This window comes from Mixophyes fleayi, chromosome 8, assembly GCF_038048845.1.
Source record: "Mixophyes fleayi isolate aMixFle1 chromosome 8, aMixFle1.hap1, whole genome shotgun sequence".
Classification (NCBI taxonomy): domain Eukaryota; kingdom Metazoa; phylum Chordata; class Amphibia; order Anura; family Limnodynastidae; genus Mixophyes; species Mixophyes fleayi.
In genome coordinates this window covers 132,600,847-132,626,060 of record NC_134409.1, presented here as the reverse complement: position 1 = coordinate 132,626,060, position 25,214 = coordinate 132,600,847, and positions in this window count along the sequence as shown.

Below are 25,214 nucleotides of genomic sequence, written 5' to 3'. Positions count from 1 at the left end.
AATGATGTTTCCGCTTCCAGCTTTCTCATTTTGTGGCCATATAACAACTTCTACTTCCTGTTAAACGCAACATGAAGGATCAATGTGAACTCTGATTGTAACTGTCTTTTGTCTGATTTTCTGTTCCTATTTGTGTATATGGTGAAGCTTGCTCATGCAGGAGGGTGGGTACTGCAGCAGCGTCACTACTCATCTGATGGCCGAACCACTATTTTTCATTAGCATAAAGTAGGCGAAAATGGGACTTACCCAGTACTGGTACGACTAATGATTTCATATGCCCTACAGTCATCAAAGTTAAGGTTACAATTTCTAAAAACACTACCAGCGATACATGAAATATTGGGTGTATTATGCTGCCTCGCAGCGCTGGGCTCATGAATTTGATTTCCGACTTAAGGAGTTTGTATGTTCTCCCTGTGTTTGCTGGGGTTTCCTCCGGGTGCTACGGTTTGTTTCCACACTGCAAAAAAATACTGGTGGGTTAATTGACAAAAGTTACCCTAGTCTGTGTGTGTTAGGGAATTTAGACTGTAAGATCCATTTGGGCAGGGACTGATGTGAATGACAAATATTCTCTATACAGCGCTGCGGAGTTGGTGGCGCTACACAAACAAACGATGAGTATATAATTTTGTCATTAGTAAATGTATGTTTTCAGAAAAAAAACAAATGATAAACGCTGGAGGCTCATCCCACTGTGGCTAAATAGTCCAGAGCTGACTGGTAGCTAAGTGCTAAGGAATTCTGGGAAATAAGGTTTGCTTTGCTGCAATTCTGACATGTGAGGCCCACTCCACCATTCACAGCACATCAGTAGGAGATAGATCTGCTATTGTAATAACCTATGCAAAAAAAAATAACGTTATGTGCAAGGCAGAGTGTTTGCTAGTGATGGTCACCATATACAGTCATGGCCAAAAGTTTTGAGACTGACACAAATATTATTTTTCCCAAAGTCTGCTGCCTCAGCTTTTATGATGGCAATTTGCATATACTCCAGAATGTCATGAATTGCAATTAATTTCAAAGTCCCTCTTTGACATGACAATGAACTTTATCCCAAAAACAACATTTATACTGCATTTCAGTTCTGCCACAAAAGGACCAGCTGACATCAGGTCAGTGATTCTCTCGTTAACACAGGTGAGAGTGTTGATGAGGACAAGGCTGGAGATCACTCTGTCATGCTGATTGAGTTAGAATAACAGACTGGAAGCTTTAAAGGGAGGGTGATGCTTGAAATCATTGATCTTTCTCTGTTAACCATAGTTAACTGCAAGGTAACACGTGCAGTGAATATTGCTTTGCACAAAAAGGGCTTCACATGCAAGGATATTGCTGCTAGTAAGATTGCACCTAAGTCAACCGTTTATCGGATCATCAAGAACTTCAAGGAGAGAGGTTCAATAGTTGTGAAGAAGGTTTCAGGGCGCCCAAGAACATTCAGCAAGCGCCAAGACCGTCTTCTAAAGTTGATTCAGTTGTGGGTAGGGGCAACTCCAGTGCAGAGCTTGCTCAGGAACGGCAGCAAGCAGGTGTGAGTGCATCTGCATGCACAGTGAGCTGAAGACTTTTGGAGGATGGCCTGGTGCTAAGAAGACCAGCAAAGCAGCCAATTCTGTCATGGAAAAAACATCAGGGACAGACTGATATTCTGCAGAAGGTACATGGATTGGACTGCTGAGGACTGGGGTGAAGTCATTTTCTCTGATCAATCCCCTTTCAGATTGTTTGGGGCATCTGGAAATACACTTGTCCGGAGAAGGCAAGGTGAGCGCTACCATCAGTCCTGTGTCATGCCAACAGTAAAGCATCCTGAGACCATTCATGTGTGGCGTTACTTCTCAGCCAAGGGAGTGGTCTCACTCACAATTTTGCCTCAGAACACAGCCATGAATAAAGAATGATACCAAAACATCCTCCAAGAGCAACTTCTCACAACCATCCAAGAACAGTTTGGTGAAGAACAATGCCTTTCCCAGCATGATGGAGCACCTTGCCATAAGGCAAAAGTGATAATTAAGTCGCTCAGGGATCAAAACATAAAACTTTTGGGTCAATGGCCAGGAAACTCCACAGACCTTAATCCGATTGAGAACTTGTGGTCAATCCTCAAGAGGTGGGTGGACAAACAAAAACCCACAAATTATGACAAACTCCAAAAATTAATTAGGCAAGAATGGGCGGCCATTAGTCAGTATGTGGCTCAGAAGTTGATTAACAACGTGCCAGGGCGAATTGCAGAGGTCTTCAAAAAGACCTCTGCAATTCTTAGCACAATCTATTTCAGGTTGCTTAATCACTATTTCAGGTAACTTAAAGGCAGGTAAGCAATGTAACAAAGCAACGAGGAAGACAAGTCAGATGCTTGGCTGTATAGGGACAGGAATCGGTAGCAGAAAGAAAGAAGTAATAATGTCACTGTATAGGTCATTGGTACGGCCTCATCTAGAATACTGTGTTCAGTTCTGGAGGCCATATCTCCAGAAGGATATAAATACATTACAGACTGTACAAAGATGGACAACTAAAATGGTGCATGGCCTACAGCACAAAACGTACCCGGAAAGACTAAAGGATCTTAATATGTATAGTTTGGAGCAGAGAAGAGAAAGGGGGGACAGGATAGAAACTTTCATATATATCAAGGGTTTGAACAAGGTGGAGGAGGGAAACATTCTTCAAAGAAAGAGAAGTACTCATTGTTCCCCACCACCCCATACCTTCCTATCCCAAAATTGCAATGTACAGTAGGGTGTATTTTCACAATTGCATATGTATTTAGACTAGGATGTAGTCACAGATACGAATGAAAAAGTGGTTTTATTTGCTGGTGGTCAGGGACAGGTGTAAGTAGCGGATAATGACGAACACCCGATCTAGCGAACAGATGCTTATTGAGACTTTTGTAGTCCTTCCACCATAGATTAGGATTTGTTGAGCCTGTTGTAGCAAAGGTAAAAAAATATATCATTTAATGTTAGCTAGGTTATTCAACTTTCATTTATTTTTTATATTTATATTTTGTGCGGGCTTAACCATTATTCCACCTATTTAGTCATTAGGAACCAGTTATCATCTGATGCATATTGCTGCATTCTCAAGAATATGAGTTCAGGACGTAAAATGGACAAGTACATTTTAGGATGTGCGTCCAAGGACAAAGTGCACTTTTCATGACTAATGCAGTTGCGGGGTGCTACAAAGGATACAGCATTTAGGTTTCACGAATATGAATCGAGGGGGGACTTGGTTTTCCGGGGCACTGGCTGGGAACCTCATAGTTTTATCCAATTTTAGCTGAAACATCATTACTGATTGGATCTGTAGTTCTTTTCTGTTGTCAATTTTTCCTATAAGTTATGTATTTATAAAGTAAGTATTTTAGAAATGCAGAAGAATATTTCTGGTTCACAAGAAGAGGGCTGATTTTCTCCTGCTGTCCAGTAAGTAACATTTCCGGCCTACTCATACTTACAATCTAGTTTTGGTGCCTGAGGCACAGAGAGACACTGACTTTTCCAAGGTTACACGGCCATTTGATACAGGGTCTCTAGCAAAAGTCTCTCGGTTTCTTATTTATAGGTCCAGCACCTTTAACCACTGAGCTACTGCTGTAGTTTCATAGTGCAATAAAAAAGTAGAATAGTCACTATTCATTTTCACATCATTAACTCCTAAGCTGCCACAAAGTTTTGCGAGTAAGAGAACAAGTTTGTAAGGGTGCACAATAATGACCTTTATGTCTATAACACCATGCTAGTTGTGAAACCATGTTTCCCCCAAGTTATTTAGTCATTTAACCCCTACCTATCCCAGAGTGCTGCATAGTTGAGGAGGATTCGGTCAGCAATGGGTTAATGCCCTTTGCTGAACTCCGTGAGGCCAAAGGTGATATCATTTACTTGGGCTTTGATGAATTTGATACAGTTTAAGCGCAGAGGAGGGGCAAGTAAAGGCTTAATCCTGTTTACATTAGGAGCGGATTAGTGTAAAATTGACAGACCCCTTTTATAGGAGATGGGGGGATGAATGTAGAAGGGTTTGGAGACTGGGCTAAAGTTAGTTTTGTTTGGATTGACAATACTAGAGAACAATACCATGGCAGGATGCATGGAGGATGGTTTAGTGCAGACAGTGGGGAGCGAAGGGTCATCTGTTACTTATACAGCATGACTAAGAGTAGAAATGGCTTTCAATCCCCCCTCTTAGATTTTAGCTGTTCTAACTGATTCAGCATGGAAAATACGTATTTTTTTACAGAACGATATGTGGTTGACAACCGTTACATATGTCAGTAAGTTCTCAATACTAAAATAAACCCACGTACCTCGTTCTGAGCAACAGCCTTATCAAAGTGATTTAAGTGAGGATACCTTAACAAGGAGCTTAATCTTATTTATATTTTTACCAGAATGGAAATTTAATTTTTTCCAATCAATCTACTTGCTTCATGCTAGAATATTGGTTTTTCTGTTCCTTCGTGTGTGCAGTTGTCGACTTTTGCTGTGCTTTAAAACTTACCTATGATGTTGTTTGTTAAATGACAGTCCCATTATGTATAAATCTTATAAAAACTCATATCAAATCATAAAACTGAATTACTATCCGCCATATCTGAGTAATGAATGTCTTTTCCCGAAGACCCCCTCTCACTGTGCTGATGTGAACCTGATAAACTTGGAGCTCTTGGAGATGTGGCTGCCGCAGTGGATTGGAATGGCAGACCCATCTCCAATCTTGTCATGCCACTGCTTCATTCAACTGGGTGAAACATTGGCCATAGGAGCGGCCATGAAGATGATATTTCCCAGAAGTTTGTTCTCCCAAGTAATAGAAGTGTGTTTGCACATTTTCCTTAGTGATCTCCCTAACATTTTTCCCAGTTAGGTTGCCTCTAAAGAGTTTACATGCTAAAAATATAAAGCATTATACTGTACTGATGAGCTCTAACAAGGGTGAAACAGTCTGTCTGCAGTTGGACATTTTGTCTCCATGTAAACACTTATTATGCCTAGAATTCTGTTCTTTTGAATAGGATGGACTTGACAGTTCAATTTCAAATTTACTGGAATTGAGATCTAGTGTACTAAAATTAAATATTGCACAGTGGTTAGCACCCCTGCCTCACAGTGATGGAGTCGTGGGTTTGATTCCAACCAAGGTCCTATCTGTATGGAGTGGTGCTTTGCTTTCCTCTGTGTCCTAAAACCTACTGATAGGTTAATGGGCTTTTGACAAAATATACCCGTGTCTGTGTGTGTGTGTGTGTGTGTGTTAGGGAATTTAGACTGTAAGCTCCAATGGGGCAGAGACTTATGTGAGTGATTATATAGACCCTATACAGTGCTGGATAATGTGATTGGTGCTATATAAATAAACAATAATAAGTAGGGACTAATAACTGATGCAAATATGTAAAAAAAAATAAAAAAATTGCTCATATAACTAACATGTATCAATGTATCAAATACAGCAGATTGTAAATTAAGACAGAAGATATATAACCAGTCTTTCTCAATTTGAAGTGGTTATATGCAGGGGAAAAAAAATGTGCGTAAGATGTTTGGTGATAACAGAGCTCTTGGCTCAAAGTCACTAGTTTGCAAATGTTAGATCACTGGATATATATATGTATCTATCAGGGGTGTGTGTGTGTGTGTGTATATATATATATATATATATATATATATATATATATATATATATATATATATATATATATATATATATATATATATATATGTGTGTATATGTATGTATAATATATATATATATATGTGTGTGTTATATTATAATATATATATATATATATATATATATATATATATATCCACTTACATCTTCGTATGCAATGCTGTAAGTAGCCAGAAATATGCAAACAATGTGGGACTGGTATAGAAGTGGCCACTCTGTAGAAACATGGTACCTTATCCTATATAGCAGTATAGTTATAATGGAACTCAGCGCCGTCCGCTATCTCCCCATGATCTCTGGACTTCCGTTGCTAGAAAATGAAATTAAAACCTTGTATCCAGTGGTGAGCACTCTGCAGTGTTTAAACACCGTAATTCTTATAGCATGCACACTGCGGTGCCTAGGTACATTCAGATAATACCTTCTGAAGTGCAGATTAAAGAGCGCACAGTGCTGTCCTGGAATATGGCCGGAGATCACTGTGGTTCCTCGCTGCAATGCTCCGATCTTCAGGCAAATACACCTGAATCATCCTCTTCCAAAATAAAATGTTGCTTTTATTAATGGATACAATATGGCGCAGACATGTACTATCTATAATATAAAAGCCTAGCGGCGTGTGTGTATGGAAAAAAAAACAACAAGCTGCAGCGCCACCTGCTGGGCGGAGTTATACACTGATCTACTAAATTCTTAGTATTATCTAATATATAAAAGTAAAAGCCTAGCGGCGTGTGTTAGTGTGTGTGTGTAAAAAACTATTTTCTCAGAAAGGGTTCATCCAATTGACCTGAAATTTGGTATACTGACATTATTTGACAAAAAAAATAGAATAGTGAAGTCAGTTAACGTCCATCGTCAGTTAACGTCCATCATCCCCCCTTCTCCCCTGTGGGAGGGGTAGTAAAGGCTAAATTTACCAGTTGAGGGCTCAAACTCATTTTCATGAGGTAATTTTACCTCATGAACACACATTAAAAAGGGCGCTTGCGTCGGGAAGTAACGCTCTTCCCCTGAGAAGGCCTAGGCTAGGCCCAAATGCATTTTAAGACCTTAAGTAGCTTGATTTGACTAGAATGCATGAGTATCATGCACGGGTTAGCTTGTTACTTATTAAAGCCTAGTGGTAACTTTTGATGCATTTCAGTATCTTCTGACCTACAGAAATACTTCTGTGTTATTACCACACATCAATTTTTTGGTGTATATACCCTCTCCAAATTGAGAATACTTTGTTTATATATCCTTTGTCTTACTCTACAATCTGCTGTATCTGATATTATCACATTGATGTATGCCTATATATTTGAATTATTGTAATACTGAATATTTTGTTATACTGATTGATTTTATGCTAGTTTATTTTTTATTGTTTGACATCAGTACTTATCTTTAATAGAATATATATTATATTAGCTATATATGTTTTAGGGTTACACATTTTAGGGCGCTGTAGTTGAAGCTCTATGCTTTCAGAGTGTGTTAGCACTGGCACAAGGTTTCCTTGTGAGGTTAGTACACTAGTGCTGTCCTAGCTGATAGCAGAAACTCTCCTGACAGTGTCTGGACAGAGATCACAGACTGCTGCACTCAGCTGGTTTGGCTGTAATTGTGACACTGTGACAGGGTCAGGAGACTGTGCACTTCACGCCTGTTTTTCACATAAATCTTGTGATGTATGGTCCTTTTGTCAGAACCCAGTTTGCAGTAAGAGCAGGGAGTAGCTGTAATAACTGATATATTGTATGCTTAAAATATTAGATTGTAGACTTAAAGGAAATTTAAACTGTGAGATTGGAACTAATCTCGGCATTTCCTCCTTGTTTCATTATAACTATTTCATCTTTTTCTGCTTCAGATACAGTGTCTAGCTTGCAAAGGCTCGGGGTCAGAACGGCACGGCTGCAGCTCGAATACTGTTAGGGACTTTATAGGCCTCGTTTAGAGTGGGTTATAACTTTTTGGGTCTGAATGTAAGCAGAAACGTTTGGACAGCCTATCGTGCAATGCAATATACACTGGAAATAACCGGCTAAGTTAAGATACGGTATATCCCTCCAGCTCTGTAACCTGGACTTCTTACCACTAGATCGGGGTGGGGGCGGGGGCGGGGGTAGTGTAGGGTTCTCCTACATAAGCGACAACCAGGCTGGACTGGTCACTCTATAACCCAGCAGGAGGTCCCCTTGTCATAATGTCACACCAGTCCGGTCAGCACCGGGGGTGGGGGGAGAAGTTCTCCAGGAGAATTGTGCCCAAAAGTACATACGTGAGATTTTCTATAGTTCTTAAGTTGAATAACTTTGCCCCAGGTGAAAGCCCCACAGCATAGTCTCCGATAGAAGAATAAGAGAGAGCACAGTAAGTCTAATAGGAACTTATGGAGTTTGGTCCATTTGCAAAGTGAAGGGCTGTCCTTACCAGTGTGATCCAATTGTTCCAAACTTTGATTTATTCTAAGACCGGTTACCCACTATCATCATGAAACCGGCAGTCACACAGCAGTACAACTGCGAAGCTGGGGGGTTGATGACACTCCATTGCTCCCGTTACTGAATTGCATGAGAATAAATGGAGCAGGCAGCATCTATAAGACTCTGATGGGCCACCGCCGCTCACGAACACAGGCACAAGTATGTTTGGAGTCATTGGAACCATTAGGTTCCACTATACGTGCTTGCATGCTTTTACTGTTGTTAAAAGATGTTAGTAAGCGCTTGCGTCTTATCATCGAGGGTAACCGGCCTAAGTTAAACAGCTCTGGAAAATAATAGAAAGTTAACTTTCCTTAATAATTACGGGCACTCAGGAGTAGAGACCGTCGAACCCTCACATTGAGGCTATTTATAGACCCAGGGACCAGCCTCCCTTGTTGCTATTAGTGTCTCCAGTGGTGTGAAACTTTCAGTCATCACAGCTAAAATAAAGAGAATGACTGAGCCACCTCCACACAGCGGAGGCATGTGAGAAATGCCTCACTGCTGGGCACAATGTAAGGTTCTGACCTCAGTACATTTGTGGGTGGTGCTTTATCATGTATGGTACTGTGAGGCGAATAACTATCTATTAGCATTTATTTATATAGCGCCAGCATAGCTTATTTATTATCTTTGCCAAAATGGGTCCACAGCATATCCCATAACACCTTACTATTGGGAACACACCTAGTAATAAAATAAGACTGCGTATTAAAAGCCAGAGAGGTAATAACAGGGGCAGGGGGCATCTCTCCCCCCCCCCCCCCCCTCAACGGGACGGACCAATAGTGGGCTACCTGCATTTTTCTCCGTTTAAAATGTTCCTATAGGCTGCTGAGTCAAGTCTTGCCCCTCCCCTTTCCCGGACTAATATTTGCCAGTCCTCCCCTGGGTAAGCGGGCGCTGATCGCAGGCTTACAGTCTATAGGACAAAAGGTGTTTGATACATGTGGTTAAGTGCCATATATTGTATATTGGTCCAATCGAATCTCAAAAGTAAAACTTGCTTTATAGGACTTAGTTATCCGGTCCCCCAACAGTGTTGGTCTGGGAGGTCAGAGGGTTGTTTGAGCATAGAAGGATAACACATGTAATGTTTGTGTGAAGCAGTGTAGAGGGCTGGTAGTAGGGTGGAGTTAGCCAGGGGTGTTCGTGTAGTTTGGGAATTTGATAAGCTTGTCCAAAGAGTTGAGTGTTTAGGGCATGTTTGAAGACTAGAGGAAAGGGGTTAGTTCTTGTCTAATTTGATGGGGAATATAAACCATTCTAAGCCTATAAAATTGATGGGTTTTGTCTATGAATGGTTTATCCATGGTTTAATAATTTTATTTTATTTTTTTATTTTCTTTAATAGACAGACAACAGATAAAGGCATTATTACTACACAGAACTGATGTAAGCTGGACAAAAGTAGTCACATTACTGATCAGAGCATTCCCCCAATGTTTGCTAGTCGGTATATATGTTCTGTATGTTTTCTTTTGGACTAATGCTTTGGACAGTATGGGGAAGGTTCTGCCAGCAAGCAAAGGGTTAATGAACTGCGGCACAACATAAATATTTACTTTTCAGTGAAGGCGCGGGTAATCCGAGATACTAAGTAATGAGTAGGACAAGCACCCGACGCTGCTCACAAGTGTAACGTGAATTGTGTCTGCGGTGTCAAGTTTACCCTGTCCCCGGTGAATTCTCTCCTGTGCTTATGCCACTCCTCTCATATAGATGTCACTACTGCATTATAAGTGTTTTCTCAGCTTGCGCGCTAGCGGACCTGAGTGGCACATTACAGTAATGGGGTAAGTGTATGAAACACTGAAATACAATCTCTTTAAACTGATTTGATGTCTGTCTGTAGCACAACATTTCCTGCTAATGGCCTCCTTCATTTCGTAGCAATGTTCTCTACCTGATCATATTACCGCTGGTTTTAATTACCCAGCTAATAGAGTCCTTAACCACTGTCCAAGTGCATACACTTTGTGGACCGAGCCGTAGACATTAATGGACATCGGGGATGTTTTGTTTCATCCGCCGGACCACAACATTCAAACAACACAATACCAGAGACCTCTGCCTCAGTTGGGTGCTCTTAATGTTCAATCCTTTATGTTCCATGCATCATGTCACATTCCCAAGTATCTCGCTCATTAATTTTCATTAGTCCAGCAGGTATCTTCAGTACTGATCACACCTTTACTACACCTCTCCTCTTACCTTTCATTACCTCCTCCTCCTACTGTGTGTTTCTACATGATGGAGATACTAGACCGTTCTGTGACATATGCACTTTTGTATCTGTTCCTACGGTTCATGCAGAGAGTAAGGCTGGGTACAGAATACAGAAAACGTCGCCCTATACAATGTCGTTAACTATTTTACTAGCGACGGAAAGTCCCAATCAGCATGCCGATTCCTGTGTAAACACTTACACGATTTACCTTCAGATCTGTGCTCTTCATCTGTCATAACCATCGGGTGAAAAGATGGTGAATCTGCACACTGCATAGAGATCTATGGACACTGCCGGTCCTGAGTGCATACACAGTGCAGGATTGGGTCGACATCGTTCCATGGTTTATAGAGATTTTTAGTTTGGTTATAAAATCAAATCAAACGATACAATGAGCTTTGGAATGATAAAACATGATTGTTAGAGCGTACACACCAATGCGATATCGGAATTTACGGTCGTTTATCATGTGGTTGGCCCGATAATCTGGTGAATACCCTGCAGTGTCTACGCAACATAAGGAAGAGTGGCTTCTTGCCACTTCATCTCATTGCATAGAGATACCTTCTTATACCTATTTTATTTTTGTTCTACATTTGTGTGATATACTGGCAGTTTGTAAAGGCTAAAATTGGGCCTTGTACTTGCACAGCAAACTGCACTTTGTGTCATTTTTGTTAGGTATCTGGACAATGTTCACAAATGGTGTTATGTTGTTGTTGTTGTTGGGTTGTTTTTTTTGGGGGTTTTTTTATAGCTCTTTGCAAGTAGTGACTAGTATTTTCTCTGGAGAGATAACCCATGATAATCCGGTATATGCAAACTGTGGTTGTCCAGTTGTTGTGGGGCTTGGAGGACACGTCGCAATTATGGTTTTACAATGGCTTGTGAGCCACAGGTTGCCTAACTCTGATGACAACACGGCATCCTGACATAAAACAGTTTTTGCAATTTTTGCCTCCCTCTGCCATGTCTTTTGGACCTGCACTTAATCGCAACTGACTGCTTCTTACTGGTTACACAGAGAATAGGGAATTACCTTTTGGAGCTGATAGAGGAATATTAAGGTAATTTCAGAGACCGATCATCCATAAGGCAAGCTAGGCTCCAGCCTAGGACCCGGTGGGCATATCTAGAGTATTATCACATCATGTAATTAAACCTTTCCTTTATTATTCCACCAGTGTCTGTCTGTCTTTATGGAAAGTTGACCTATCTCTAATGATCCTGCAGATCTTACCAGCTGTCTGTTTCTTTGTGTCTGTTCCTTGTCGTTACCGCAGCAACCAGCTTTCTATGGGGCATATTGAATTAGTCTCGCGGTCCGCGATTACGCACCCGGTGCGCCTTACTCAAAGTAATACGATACCGCAACACCACAGATTTCTTTTTGCAACCCTATGGGGTGCGAAGGAAAATCTGCCTTATTGCGGTACCGCGTATTACTGTCGACCGTTCCGGTGCGCAATTGCGGACCACCAAGCTACTTGAATATGCCCCTATGAATTTAGTGCAGATTAGACCTATCGGGAATGTTAGTAGCTCTCTATCTCCAGTATAAGTATGTTCCTGGATGTGGACGCTCCATGGTACTGCTTACTTTTAGGGGATGAGGAACACTGGGAATTAAGGGGACAATTGTTGTAATAATATTAAAATGTAGATTGCATGTGACATTACTGCTGCTACATGAACAACAGGATGCTGGGTATCGCATCAGGAGATGGTTGATGTGGGTTTTAAAGTCCCTGTGGTGCATTCCTTATAAAGTAGTTTCCTGCAGGGCAGATTTGTGGCATGAATTTTAGAGCAGCAGAGAAAAAATAGCCACAAATGACGGAATGTCAAACTGACACTGACGTGTCTTATAGCAATGCGATAACTGGGCCTCAGATCCTGTAAACGGACACTTTGTAACCTGCCACCCTCTGATGCCTTATATCTGGAGTTAGATCTGTATACACAGACTTATGACATGAAACCCATCAACAACTGAAAAAGATATTAAATTAGAGTGCTCCGAGCAGGAACTGCACATTACCGGAGATCATTTATGCCACATAATTGTTTAAAAGGTGACCTGCTGACCGGTTCTCTTCTTGTTTAGTCTATAGTGAGAGAGTATTAGAGATATGAAAACTCGTGACAAGAAAATCTGATCTTTTGTCATCTATCCAAGTGCTAATTGTGATATATTTATTACTATTGTTATTAATGCTTTATTGGAATTCTAGTACGCTCTTGTCCCATCTGAGTGCAGATAAATTAAAGGGGTTGTCCACTTTGGACAACCAATGCTTAGTACAACAAAAAAGGACATCCCCTTTACCTGACCAGTTTAACACACTAGATTTTTCTGCAGCAAAGGGGACATAATTTCCCGGCACCCAGCTTCAGGTAACAGGGAGATTCCCTGGGGGTCCACCATGTGCTATTTATGGGGTAATGTTTTCACAAGAGGTTGTCCAAGACCTCTTTAAAACTGGTTTTGATGCTGACTATTGATAAACTGCAGTTTCAGACTAAAAGTAGCATTTTCTGAAAGTCAAAAGCAGCTTTGAAGGAAATAAACTTTCTTTATTTTTGGTGATAAATCTCCCTCACCCGAACTTACACAACCATGCAGGGTCTCATGCCTAACTAGAATAGTTTGGTATCACAAACTCTACACAAGACATGTTGGCGTTGCCTTGTTATAAATAAAAATCAAGACCCGAGTACAAAGGAAAATACAACTCACAGTTCTACATGCAATGCTGTATAGACTGTCCGCATTTCATCAGATGAATAACAAGTAAGGTCAACACCAGTGTTAATAGCTTTAAGCAGTTTTTCCTGGCAACTTCAGTGTTGTACATTAGAGTCATCAGGACATTTTAATAGAAGGGGAAACAATGAGAAAGGCGGCAAACACTGTTTCCTTATTTAAAAACCATTTCCTGCATTTTATGTATCAGTTATAGGCTTCCTTGGTGTCACGTAGAACACCCTATGCTTCATATTCCCTGTATGGCGGAACAACAAAGACGGTGACACCCACAGGGGCAAACCAGGCATAAAAAATCTCAAGTGTTAGGTTTAATTACCTATGGAATAGATAACTGTTGGCAGAAAACATAGTAAGTTATATCCAGTGCATTCCTAACCATATTCATTGGACGCAAGCCTTAGGATAAAAAGAGATTTATTTAATCTTATCTGATGTATCTCATACTTCAGGGAGCCATTTTCGTCATCGCAGGACACTGTTCCCCAATGCTGGTTGACTAGAAACTACTATACGAAGTAACTCACAATAAAAATCATTGTGAATCTATTTTGTCACACCCTTTGTCTCGTTCACTGTTCAGTAGTCCTCATTTCTTACAATGGCTGATTGCTAAGAAGAAAAACCAAAATGAATGGCTGCAATGGACATCCTGACAGAGTGCCATATCCTGTTGAGTGATTCTGTAGGGCAGGTCCATGGGAACGTGACTCTTGGAGCTCTCTGCGGCTGAGTGGGGCGATGGAAAGGATTTTTTACACAAGGTAAAGTGTTGGGAGCATAAACTATAAAAGGAAGGCATTTTAATGCCCAGCCGGAGCATACACACTGCACTTTCTGCCTCACACTGAAGCCTTTGTTCACCTTCCGATCGCTCTGTTTGTTGCACGACTTTTGCTGAGAAGTAAATGGAGCTGATGCCGTAGTCAGTTGGCTTTTCAAATTCCCCTTTAAATGGACGAGAATTTGAAACTCCCGTCTAGCCCCGAGAGGGATTCCATTGCACCATTTGCACATAAATTGTGGTGGCAACTTAGAGCTTATAGAAAGAAGGTTTAGAAAATTAACTCCTCTCCTACGGTAGAGGCTACAATATGTTACACAGCTACAAGTTTTTGTAGAGATTGGTGATCCTTTTTTACATGTAATATAGAGCATAGCTTTTGAAGGGGAGAGAGGTGGAAGCCGCTTATTTCTGGGGACTGCATCTTTATAACTAACAAAAGATTTATACTTACTATACAGGTAGGGCAGTTTCCTGATATGCAAAATAGGTGCATGTCCAGGCAACATGGAAAAGGTTTTATTTCATTCAGTTTTATTACATTTTTGCTATTTGGTTTTAAACAGCCACCTGGGGATGTTGGGTAGTGGGACATGTGAGGTTCACAATTACATTTTAGGGTCTATTCACTCACTATGCTGAGGAAATCATCTATCTGCAATTTGTAGTGTTTTCTCCAATAAGAAGTGGTTCACAGATTTATAACGCTTAGGCCTTGTACATACTGCCATTGATTATGTGCATTTTATTAGCAATATGACTGCATGCAAAACATGTATGTAAACTGTTATGACACTATTGTTTCTTTTGTCCCCATGACCACTACCGTGTTACTAGTGTTTGCAATTTTCTAAACACATATTTTTATATCCACAAGTATTTACCAAGGGTAAGCCTACAGTGAGTAGGTTTACCCGTGGCTCACAGCGCTACTAACAAATACTTTTGCGTTTGACTCTGTTTTCACTAGCAGTAAAAAGTGTATGTGCATCCTCTGACAGTGTGCCTAGTCCTATATACACCGCCTCTGAAAGTGCATTTTTCCTGTAAACTCCTTTGAAGGGGTGCCTTGTCCTGTAAACTCCTTCCCAGAAAAGGGGCCTTGTCATGTAAACTCCTCCTCTGAAGGGGGGCCTTGTCCTGTAAACTCCTCCCCTGAAGGGGTGCCTTGTCCTGTAAACTCCTCACCTGTAAGGGGTGCCTTGTCCTGTAAACTCCTCCCCTGAAGGGGTGCCTTGTCCTGTAAACTCCTCACCTGTAAGGGGTGCCTTGTCCTGTAAACTCCTCCCCTGAAGGGGTGCCTTGTCCTGTAAACTCCTCCCCTGAAGGGGGGCCCTCTCCTGTAAACTCCTCCCCTGAAGGGGTGCCTTGTCCTGTAAACTCCTCCCCTGAAGGGGTGCCTTGTCCTGTAAACTCCTCACCTGAAGGGGTGCCTTGTCCTGTAAACTCCTCCCCTGAAGGGGTGCCTTGTCCTGTAAACTCCTCCCCTGAAGGGGGGCCCTCTCCTGTAAACTCCTCCCCTGAAGGGGGGCCCTCTCCTGTAAACTCCTCCCCTGAAGGGGGGCCCTTTCCTGTAAACTCCTCACCTGAAGGGGGACCTTGTCCTGTAAACTCCTCCTCTGAAGGGGTGCCTTGTCCTGTAAACTCCTCCTCTGAAGGGGTGCCTTGTCCTGTAAACTCCTCCTCTGAAGGGGTGCCTTGTCCTGTAAACTCCTTCCCAAAAGGGGGGCCTTGTCCTGTAAACTCCTCCCCTGAAGGGGTGCCTTGTCCTGTAAACTCTTCCTCTGAAGGGTTGCCTTGACCTGTAAACTCCTCCCCTGAAGGGGGGCCTTGTCCTGTAAACTCCTCCTCTGAAGGGGGGCCTTGTCTTGTAAACTCCTCCCCTGAAGGGGGGCCTTGTCCTGTAAACTCCTCCCCTGAAGGGGGGCCTTGTCCTGTAAACTCTTCCTCTGAAGGGTTGCCTTGACCTGTAAACTCCTCCCCTGAAGGGGGGCCTTGTCCTGTAAACTCCTCACCTGAAGGGGGGCCTTGTCCTGTAAACTCCTCCTCTGAAGGGGTGCCTTGTCATGTAAACTCCTCCCCTGAAGGGGTGCCTTGTCATGTAAACTCCTCCCCTGAAGGGGGGCTTTGTCCTGTAAACTCCTCCCCTGAAGGGGGGCCTTGTCCTGTAAACTCATTTTCTCAATGTAAGCTTTGCCTTGTGAATTTGTCCTTATAAGGTGTGTGTTATCATTTAAATGTAGCCGGAGAAATAAATATATATATATATATATATATATATATATATATATATATATATTTATTTATTATTATTTTATTATTAATTTTATGCACACAGTGGTTGAATTGGACTGGTAGATGTTGGTATATATCGTACTGACACTTGTCCTACATTGTAAAACTATTGTATTCAATCTACTTGCATTCCTATTACATTTTTCATACCAGCACTTCTAAATCTTCTAAATTTACACTTCGACCACTATATATAAGTGAATATTACTGTGTTATTTTTTTAATTTATTTATTTAGTTTCAACTTATTATCTTACTTTTGTTTTGCTTTACAAACTTCTACTTGATCTTTTCAGATCTTGTAGGTATATTAAGGTAATTTCCACCTGTACATCTTTTAAGAAGGGAATCTGTGTGGTCTCCCACATGGATGTTCATTTTATGTGTTTAAAATGCACTCTCAAAGCCTATTAAATGTGCTTTGACAAATATATTTAAAAGAAAGAATAAACCTGTAAAAACACCCATCAAGTGTTCCCATCGCTTCCCTTTGCATCAAGTTTGATGTTGGATTGAGCTTTTGGATATGTTCAGTGTGTGCTAAAAATATATTGCCCCTTCCAAAGAATGCGTTTGACCCCTTGCCAGAAACACTTCCTGTGTCATTACCATAGAGTGCTGGGGATAGAGCATTCAGAGAGGAATGTTTAGTGTATCACTTGATAAATACATAAACGAGCTGGAACATCAGGGGGTGGTAATAGTCTTATTTATTCGCATTTCCGTCTTTTCTTTTTAATTCTCATATCACATTGTCACAGGAAATTCCAGAGACTACGCCAAGGTCTGTAGGCCAAGGGCCTTGCTTAGGATTGCTGAATCAGCAATACTATCCCGTGTGCATTGGATGTATTATAGTAATACCAGTAGAGGAGACCAATTGACGTCTCTGATATTTAGTGGATTTAAGAAAAAAAACGTGCAAAAATAGAAACGAAGTTGATAAAACGTATCCTGTTACTTTCTCTCTTTAACTTCCTGACCTTAATTAAAAGTACACATATATGGTGTCCCTGTCCTCGTGAGATCTAGACATATACATTTCCAAGGTATTTTGTGTCATGACTTCGATTATATAAAAATAACCATGGGAAACCGTATTATTTTTGTATGGTCCCAAATCCCTGTCCACCATCCTCTGAACTTAACTTACATTTCCAGAATCATTTATTTTTCTAAATTGCGATAAATAGAATTTCTCAGTTATTTAGGTTGCTAATACTTGTTATCTTTTATTCTGTTTAAACCCGTGTCACTCTGTGTGGTGTTGAGGTGTACCTCCTTCTCTAGCCCTGGATGTAGATGACAGGAGGGTCTTCGCATCTGCAGGGGGAAGTCTCTGAAGTCTCTTTGACGGTGGTAGGACACAGGTGATGTACCTTTGGGGTGCAGTACAATAAGTTGGGCGCCGGTCATCTCTGTACTTCAAATATAAACTATTTATTTACATTCCTCTTCACTCCAGCACATTCTTAGATGGTTGCAGCGATAAAGTAAATATGTACAGTTCATATACAGCGGGTGAAATAAGTATTGATCACATTTATTGATCACATTCCCTCTCGTACCTCCTTCCCCTCTGACCTCTCCATCACTGTTGACAACTCATCTATCTCCCCTGTTCCCCAACTCCGCTGCCTAGGTGTCACCCTCGACTCCTCTCTCTCCTTTGCCCCTCACATTCACTCTCTCGCCAAATCCTGCCGTTTCCAGCTTTGCAACATTGCCCGCATTCGGCACTTCCTCTCCCAGGATGCCACCAAATCTCTCGTCCACTCTCTGATTATCTCCCGCTTGGACTACTGCAACCTTCTCCTTATCGGCCTCCCCCTCTCTCATCTCGCTCCCCTTAGATCTGTACTTAACGCCGCTGCTAGGCTTATTTTCCTCTCTCGCCGTTCCACCTCTGTATCCCCACTCTACCAAGCCCTTCACTGGCTCCCCTTCCCCTACAGAATCCTTTTCAAGCTCCTCACTCTGACTTACAAGGCCCTCGCCAACTCCACTGCTCCCTACATCTCTAACCTTATCTCTATTCACACTCCCTCCCACTCACTGCGATCGTCCAACGATCGTCGCCTCTCTTCCCCTCTGATTACCTCCTCTCACGCACGTATCCAAGACTTCTCCCGCGCCGCTCCCCTCCATTGGAACAAGCTCCCCCGCTCCATCAGAACTTCCCCTAATCTGTCCTCTTTCAAACGAACATTAAAAACCCACCTTTTCCTTAAAGCCTTCCAGTCTCATGCCTAAACTCCCACCGGTCGGCTACCTCTCTTTCTCATCCCTTCTTCCCTTCTCCCCCTTCCTCCCGTCTCTCCGTCTCATCCATGTGTCTGTCTGTCTTCCCCTCCCTTTAGATTGTTCGCTCCTTTGAGCAGGGCTCTCCTACCTTCTGTTTCCATCACTTTTAACTGCGCTCTCCAGCTACTCAGCTCACCTCCTCTCAGTCCCTCTGCCCTCTGTCTCCTCTCGCTTCTCTCCGCTCCCCTCAGTGACTCTCAACCTGTCATCCGTGCCCACCCTCTTGGGCCATAGTTACCTGCCTGTACTCACTTTTCCCCTCCCTCCCTCTCTTTCATGCTGTGCCTGAGCCCCCAGAGTTATAGTGCTTACTGTTACTTGTACTGTGCTGTTTCACCTTGTACTGTGCCATTGTTTGTCCTTGTACGGCGCTACGGATACTTTGTGGCGCCCTATAAATAAAAATTAATAATAATAATAATATTTCAGCAAGACAATGATCCCAAACACACAGCCAAGGACACTCTCAATTGGTTTCAGAGAAAAAAAATAAACCTGCTAGAATGGGCCCAGCCAATCACCTGATCACCAGCTATATGCAACATCCACCCTTGTTTCATTGTCTCGGTACAATTTTCCATTCATCCTTTCTTCAATGACATGCAGTAATCCAGTACCGTGTACAGAAAAACAGCCCCACACCATGATGTTCCCACCTCCAAACTTCACTGTTGGTATGGTGTTTTTGGAGTGATGTGCAGTACCATTTCTCCTCCAAACATGGTGTGTATTAAGGCATCCAAAGAGTTTAATTTTGCTCTCATCTGACTACACTATCTTCTCCCAGTATTTCATAGGTTTTTCCAAATGTTGTGCAGGAAACTTTAAACAAGATTCTAAATGTTTTTTCTTCAGCAAAGGAGTCTTGCATGGTGAGCGTGCATACAGGCCATGGCGGTTGAGTGCATTACTTTTTCTTTACTTTGGAACAATTGTACCTGTAATTGTACCTTCAGGTCTTTCTGAAGCTCTCCACAAGTGGTCCTTGGTTCTAATCATTTTTTTCACTACTCTGTCAGAAATATTGCGAGGTTCACCTGGTCGTGGCCGGTCTATGGTGAAATTACTCACTGGAATATTCAGCAGTTTAGAGATCCTTCTGTAACCAATACCATCAGTATGTTTTGTAATAAGGTAGCGAAGGTCTTGAGAGAGCTCTTTGCTTTTACCCATCATGAGATGATTCTTGTGTGACACCTTCGTAATGAGACACCTTTTTATAGGCCAGCAGTTGTGGCTGAACCAGCTGGCGGGATTGCTTTCTAATTACTGGTAGATTTCAGCTGGTGTCTTGGCTTTCCATGCCTTTTTGCACCTCTGTTTCTTCATGTGTTCAGTACTTTATCCCTGTGTCATTTCACATTGTTGCACAAAACTTAAATTATGGACATCTATGGCTTGATTTCTTTGCATGTGTGGATTTCAAGGGTTGTTGTCGATATTTGGTGTAAATTTCATTACAATAGCCACATTAAATAAATATTTACTGAGAAAAATGTTTATGTGTTCAATACTTATTTCACCCACTGTATACAGCTCCTGTCTCCTCCTACACAGTTCTTAAGCATGTATCCAGATGTAACCGTTCATATTTCTTCGACACTCCAGAATTCCATATATCATTGCAGGGACACTCGCATGGATGCCGACAGGCAGACATCTCCCTTGACCAGGCAGCTTTTCCTCAGTGCAGTTCTGACATACACTGAGTACTCTCAACTGCTTTTCATCCCTCCCCCACGGGGATCATATCATAGGTGTGCTCACTTAGGCTCTGACATTCTTCTCTAGTGTATGCTCAGCCATGACTCACCCCTCCTCTGCAAGGGGAGGGGGTAATATCCTTTGGGCTCCTGCACCTCTGTTATGTGCAGCTCTCTGCTGGATCACACTCAGAACTGCTTCTCTGCAGCAATCTCCAATCTATACTACTACTTACCTTCTAGTGCAGGCACAATCTCCCCCTTCTCTCTAGGGGCCATGTGCTCTGGGGACTCTCCCCTTATTATATAACAATATTTAAACAAGTGTCTTCCAATTTCTGGATATTACAGTCCTGATAATGGTAGGCCTGTCTTTGGTGTACAAAGTTATGTAAAACATATGACGCCTTTATGACAATATGCACATGGGAAGGAGTTTGTTGTAGGGTATTCTGGAAGAATTTCCATTTATTAGAACATATTATAAAAGCACATTCCACTAAATGACGTGCAGGGCTTATCCGGTAACTGAAGACCTTCCTAGGCTAATCAAATCCTTTTTTTAGTATATGGCTTTATTATACTGGGTGTTAGTTAGACAGAAAGTCTCACCGGCCTCCAAAACTTGGGTTTTAAATGTTGAACTTCTATAATTTTATGTCACAATGGCAAAGTTTTAAACATTGTAACAATCAAAAACAATGTTTTAGCAATTCTAATAACAATTTTACATCTACCACCTCCCTCATTTTATATAAATAAATCCTGATGGTTATTACTATTGGGTTTATTGGGTTACCTTTACATACAAAGGCGTATCAATTGTATGTTTGCTACCAGAAGAGACTGATAAAGGTGAAAACAATACTGAGGAATATTTACATGTTCATTTAGGTGCAAATTTCCATTCACTCATAGACAACCCATCAACAAATTTTAACATTTGCACTTAAATTCGGTGTCATTACATAACACTTGATAACACAGCACACAATAACTCCTATGGGGTAAAACAACCCTGATAAAAGTCTCTCTTGATAGCTTCTAATTGAAACTTTACTGTATTATAAGGACTAATGAATATATATTATAAGGCGATGGGAAGTCATGTGACCTGTATAGAAACGCTATGAATGATGGGTACTTTTATACGGGTCACCGAACTCCCTACTGGCTTCTAATATCCTTTATCCTATAGGAGGTTGTATAATATGATGGGCAATACAGGTTAGCAGCAGCCTGTCCTCTGCGGATATAGTTGTCCTCATGTTGGTTTCTATGAGATTTGTTTGTGCAATTCTAAGGAGTTATTTTTATTCATTGTTTATATAGCACCATCATTTCGCAGCGTTGTACGGTGCATATATGTAATCAGTCGCATTAGAGATAGAAATGTGTTAACCGCACATTCGGCGTCTTGTCCCCCTTCACCGCATTCACACAACCATCTGTAGTATAAGCCTCATAATGGTATAAAAGATATCAAAATAATACTCGCTATACTCCCTCGCCAATTTCACCAAAAAAACTTCCCTATTCCCAGAATTCCATACCCTGTGTTTAGGAGGAAGTATGCCTGTAACAGGATGTATATCACAGGATCTATGTGTTTTTATTTTTTTTAAAGCTCTAATGCTGCAGCGACATTTCAGGGAAGGTTTGAGACACGTTAATGGGCACATTGTAAGCACAAATCGAGTTCTCTGTTAAAGCGAGGGTAAATGGTCATAGATGAACAAATACAGTGTAGAAACGGAACTCCAAGATGGTGATGCTCATTAAGCGTATGACGCATTTGCGTGAGAAGCGCAGGTGTAAATACACTGCATTTATGTGTATATTTAAGGTGCACATATCTCGAGATACGCTAGGTGCAGAATCATTAGCATTTGCGCCCTGCGTGCGTTAGACGCAGTTACAGATGGCTCAATATAGGCAACGCCTCTGAGTATTCTCTGACGGGCCACAAGTCTGTCATTCACGTTGTGGCTCCGCAAGGCGCAAGTACTTGTTCTATAAATTTATTACTTTTTTCCCCAATGGTATACAATCCGGAAGAAAGAAGAGAATCCCCTTGAATTCAGTTGACAAATAAATGGATTAAAAGTGTGAATTGGAATTTTTTTTCTATAAAATACTATGTCACATTGTGGGGTTTTTTTTGTGTTTTTAAGTTACTTGTTTCTGTTGCACTACAGGTTCCAGCAGGCCGGATGCCGGACATGCAGGCGCTTGCAGTTCTACAATCGGCTCTGACAGCCATGGGTACGCTGCCCCCAACAACCTTGTGCAAAGGTTGTTGGGAGGAGCCCTTGTCAGGGCCATCTTAACAACATACTGGGGCCCCTACCAACACAACCACTCACAGGAATAAAAATGTGAATTATCGATAAAATTAAGTTTGTATTTATTGTTACCTGCTTAAAAATGTGGTTTAAACATTTAAACAAAAACATGCTGTATCACAGAGTTTAATACACATAAACGTTTTTTTTTCTGGTTGCCCCCCTTCATCTTGGTTCTGGTTTCCCCCATTATGCTCCTGTTTGTCCCCCTTCACTTATCTTTCTATCGCCTTCTTCTCTTCTGTTTTCTTTGTTCCTCGCTTGCTTGTCCGTCACGTTGTGGTTCCTCTCAGTGCGCACCTCGCTGAAAATGTCGGGCGTGATGACGTCACGCCCAACATTTTGTGGCGAGCTCAGCATGAAAAATGGAGGGAGCTGGATCGCCGCCGTGTGACAGTAAAAAAGTAAGGTTTTTTTTTCTTAATTACTTCGGGTCTCTGGCTATGCGGTCCCTATGCATGTGGGGCCCCCGGGCAGGTGCCCAGTGGGAAAGACAGCCCTGGTCCTTGTGCTTTCACCATGTGAGTGTTTTCTTTTTCTAAAAGGGTTTTTATATTATCTATATTTGCGGGCTCGATTCCCATCGGAAATCATCCCCGTGTTAAACAGGCAAAGGCTGTGCGGCATCATGACAGGGGAACCCATATATTGTCGAAAGTCGCTTTTTCAGGGGGACACCACGCTGTTTGTACCCCAAAATTACTGCTATCAACACAGGCTATGAGCGCTGCTGCTGGTGGTCACGTCAAGTCCTTTTTTTTTTTTTTATAAATAGATATTTATAACTACTCCCCATAGTGTCAGCCAGAATAGTGGAGAATTCAGCATTTAATTATCGTTTTTGTTATTATAGATCTTGTAATTTTAGCAATACATTGGTGCACATTATGAAGTGTATTGCAATATACACACTTCTCAGTTTCTAAATCCTTATTGAGGAGGATTACTGAGGAGTGCAGTCTGCTTTGCTGCTAATGTCACACCTTACTTCTTGTTTTTGTTAATTCCCTCATTAGTTCAATTCCTTAAACAAAGCTTCTTCCTGACAACCAGACATGAGGAACAGAGACTTGGTGCCTAGGTCCTAAAAGCACATTAACACTTACATCATAATTAGAATAGAGACAAGATAATTGTCACACTCATTGTGTAACTGTGAAACACACTTTGTTTGTTTTGAATAATTACAGAAGTGGTAATTTTTTTAACCCTTTCCATGGCCACAGAGCTGGCTGGTATTATAAAGCAATAACCGGATGAGGTCACATGACAGAGATGCGGATTTGTAAGCTTTAAAGTTGCAAAGTTCATGTCGCCACTCTTTGCAGGGGCCAATTCAGTTTGACACGATAAGAGGGGCTTTTCGCTCACACAGAAATGCCACTCAACAAAGTTCCACTTACTGTGCCTGATGTTTCACCCAATTCATTGAAATCGAGTTGTTTGTTCTTTATTAGTTTTATTTATTCACTAGCCCACGTTCTGCTATTCATTACAATAGGGTTTCTATGAGCAGCACCCTCTTACCTCTTTGTTTGTCTGTTAACACCCAGGGGTATATTTGCTAAACTGTCGGTTTGAAAAAGTGGAGATGTTGCCTATAGCAACCAATCAGATTCTAGCTGTCATTTTGTAGAATGTTCTAAATAAATGATAACTAGAATCTGGTTGCTATAGGCAACATCTCCACTTTTTCAAACCAACAGCTTAGTAAATCTAGCCCCAAATGTACCCCCCAGTCTTCGTTTTATTACTGTGTCTGTCCCCAATTGTTAAATGTTATATAGATAAATGTTAATAGTAATAAAATTAAAGGGAAATGAATGGGGAAAGATCTGTTCCACTTGAGTCTGGACGCCTGCACATGAGCTCAGTGCATATCAACCATGATTATAACACATGTGAACTGCATATCAAATACATACGTGTTTTTTTGTTTTTTTTTAGTTTTCACATATTTTAGTTTTTTTTTTTTTACACAAATAAAACGCTATTAAGAGACCAGCACTGAAAAAATATTTAAATTATTATTTATGCTGACTCCTCTATTAACACCATCCTGAGATGGCATTAACAGAACGTACGTTACTGGCAATACTTAATCCCAATAGGAGTAGCGTCAACAGGCATTAATAGAGAACAGTTACGTTAGCTGAAAGGTTTTCTTTTTAAAAGTATTTTTATTGTGTTTTTAGAATAAACTAGATATCATGTACATGGATATTTAAGCACTTTTTTTGCTTGAATTCCACAGTCCATGAATCTCTTTTCCACATAAAGTGTTGGGAGCAGGTTGAGGCAATAATAATTAATTTCATGCATTTGAAAATATTGCTCAAAAACAATGGATTAGAACTATTCAGACTAGCCCTATACTTTCTTTGGAACATAACATGGGTGTGTTTTTTTTCAACATTTTTTTGTCGCAGTGGGTGAGATTATTTATATTGGACAAAGAAAGGCAGAGAGCACAGTTATGGGGCCGTCCCTGCTTCCCAGTAGAGCTCACAGCTTATTCCTTCTAGTACTTGAATACTCCGCACGCTGTGGGACCTCAGTGTGCCAGTAAACGCACTCGCGCACATAGCGTTGTTTCTGCTGTTGGTAAAT